Here is a 3,460-nt window from a genome sequence, read left to right as displayed (position 1 = left end):
GTGAATTAAAAAAAAAATGCATTTCAGATTTGGCCCCAGTACCAGGAATGTTGGGAAGAGTACTTTTGCACATGGCAAGAGGGAAGTTACAACAAGCAGGGCGCCATAGAGGCATGATTATTTAACAATTACGGACTATGAAAGATTGTAACATGCTGCTGTGCAGAGGGACCTGGTTGTCCTTGAGCATGAATCACAAATAGCTATCACAAATAGCTGATTTGCAGGTGCAGCAGGTAATTAAGAAGGAAAATGGAATATTATCCTTCATTGCTGGAGGGATGGAGTTTAAAAATGGGGAGGTTATGCTGCAGCTGTGTAGGGTGCTAGTGAGGCTACACCTGGAGTACTGTGTAGTTTTGGTCTCCTTAGCTGAGAAAGGATGTATTGGCACTGGAGGGGGTGGTTCACTTGGTTGATTCCAGAATTGAGAGGGTTGGCTTATGAGAAGAAATTGAGTAGACTGGGACTATACCCATTGGAATTTAGAAGAATGAGGAAGGAATCTGATAGAAACATATAAAATTATGAAGGGAAGAGATAAGATAGAAGCAGGGAGGATGTTTCAAATGGCAGGTGAAACTAGAACTAGATATAGGACTGAGTTGAGGAGGAACTCCTTCACTCAAAGGGCCGTGAATCTGTAGAATTCCTTGTCCAGAGAAACAGTTGAGGCTCTCTTGTTGAATTTTTTTAAGGCAAAGACAGATAGATTTTAGAATAGTAAAAGAATTAAGGGTTATGGTGAATGGGTGGATAGTGGAACTGAGTCCATGATAAGATCAGCCATGATCTTATTGAATGGCAAAGCAGGCTCAAGGGGCTAGATGGCCTATTCCTGCTCCTATTTCTTATATTCATAGGATGCATAGGTATGAAGTGTGTTTCAGACAATAGTGAGAGAAATTGTGCTGGGCTTCATGGAAAGAAACGTTCCATGAAACTTGTCAAATTTAGCATCAGCCGATTTATGCTGAAATTCAGCCCTATCTTTGGGCAAAGCTACAAAAGAAATTGCTCAGGTCATTTTCAAAGCTGCTACTGTTTGCTTCCAACCTTATTAACAGATGTTTACATCAAGGGTTTGGTCTCCATGTGTACGTAACTTGGTACTTGACAGCCATACATGTAATTGGGTCTAGATTTGCATCCAGTCAAGGTTAATCAGATCCTTGTCATCAAAACGAGCAACAACTAATGCTGTTAGGAATGCTAGATAATGGTGCTCATCTCGGTATTCATCTTGTATGGTTCATAACCATCTGTACCTTTGCAAAGTGCCTTTCCCCTAAGCCTCAAAGCAGCAACAGTTAGTCCATCAAAGGGTTGTTGAATAAAACAATTCTTATTCTCATTTTCTAAATTCTCATGAGCTGCAGTTTGTATCTAGGTCTATTCCTGTGATACTGGCCTGAGGAAAATGTGTGATGTATTAGCAAGTGTTTGCCATTACGCTTAGGTTTCCTGGAATTGATGTAGATTTAATTAAGTCTGATTTATTGATCTATAGATAACACTTCAAAGATATAGGAGCTTTTCCTAAGCCTAAATCTGATGTATATTTCATCTTGTTCTGGTATGATGCAAAGTCTTTAATCATTTAAGACTAATACAGATCCTGCTTTTCATTTCTCCTGGATTCAAAAGATAGACAGATTTATTTTCTGTTTATATTTTATGTCCTCTGGTCGTTTCCTGACTGAATTGGATAATAGAACTGACCTATGCCACTGTTACTACGTAGACCAATGATTCCTTGATTCTTAGACTTCTCCAAATGCAATACCTCACTTTTCTCTAGCTTGTACACTATTTGCCAATGCCCCATCTACTGATCTAGCCTACTGTTTGTTTCCCTCAGTCGCAAGCTTTCTTCTTCACTTTTAACCACACCAACAAACTTAGTATCACCTGCAGATTTCTTTCAAGTCTAATGCAGTAGAACATGCTACAGAAAATAAGGGACCTGGTTCTTAGCCCTATGCAACCCCAATGAAAGAGCTTTGAGGTTATAAACACAGTGTCAGAAATGCAAGGTTTTCTTTCATTCACTTGAACCATGTCCTACATTCACAATGATTCTCCTTTAACATAATTAAACTTCCCAAAGTGCTTCACAGGAATTTTATTAAACTATGTTTGAAACTGAGCCACACAAGGACCTCTTAAGACAAGTGATCAAAATAAAACAAATAGGTTTTAAAAGGATATCTTAAAGGCACTTGTGCTGGTGTCCCTACTTCTAGACCAAGAGCCCAGTTTCAAGTCCCATCCACTTGGAGGTGAATGATAACCTCTCTGAACAGGTTGATTCAAAATTATCTTAAAAGGACATCTTAAAAGGTAGAGAGGGTAACAAAGAGGGTTAAGGATGGAATTCAAAAGTTTAGGGTTTAGCCCAGCTGGTGACATAGCCCTCATTCTTTGGAGTTATTGAGCACCATAATCAACAAAAGGCCACAATTCTCAGCAGATCTAGTATCATACACAACACGGAGTCTAATACCTTATAAGGCTTGTGGTCAAGAAACGCACAGCATTTGGAGTGCTCACCCTGTGACAGTGATTATCATCAACATTTCATTGAATTTGGAAATATTTACACAATTAAGCAGACCAGATGATCTTGGAAACACCCAATGTGGACATTACTGAATGAATAACTCCTTTCTGTGTTATAAATATTCTATCATGCAGCAACAATTATGACAAAGTTTCAGAATATTGCCATCTTAATTGATGAAATTATACTGAAGTGTATATCAGTGTGCTTTCAAGATAATAAGTCCTAATGCCTCAAAGCAATCTCTAGTGCCAACCGCCACGCAGTCCTCTGTCCTTCCCAGAATTCTTTATTCTTTCCATCATGATTCTCATTTTCTCCACAATGCACATTCTTTCCCACAATTCCCAATCCCTCCCACATTGCTTCCATTCCCTCAGAGAAACTATGCATTCTCAGAATTCCCAAAACATCCTATATGGTTCCCACCTACTCTCAGGATTCCCATTTCCTCACACTACAAAGCTACCTCCTTTCAGGGAATTCTGACTTCCTCACATAATTCCCATTCTCTCCAACCCAATGCTTTCCACTCCATAGAAATCCCATTTGACCTCCACCATATGGTTCCCATTCCCTGTCCGAATTCCCATTATATCCCACTCCCACAAAATTCCCTTTGCATTCCACTCCACATGTCCCATTCCTTCTCAGAATTCCTATTCCCACCCATCCCATGTTTTCATTCGTTCTCAGAATTCCAATTCCCTCACAGAACTCCATACTATCCCACATTAAATTCCAATTCATTCCCAGAATTCCAATTCCAACCTGCTTACCACATGTCTCATTCCTTCTCAGAATTCCTATTTTCTGAGTTTCCATTCCAGCCCACACACCCATTTCCCATTCCACCCAATTCCTATTCCATTCCACTCCCATGTCTCCCAATCCCTA

This window comes from Chiloscyllium plagiosum, unplaced genomic scaffold, assembly GCF_037043375.1.
Source record: "Chiloscyllium plagiosum isolate Xiang-an unplaced genomic scaffold, Cpla_swu_hap1 HiC_scaffold_47, whole genome shotgun sequence".
NCBI lineage: Eukaryota > Metazoa > Chordata > Chondrichthyes > Orectolobiformes > Hemiscylliidae > Chiloscyllium > Chiloscyllium plagiosum.
Note: the sequence above shows the minus strand (reverse complement) of the source record.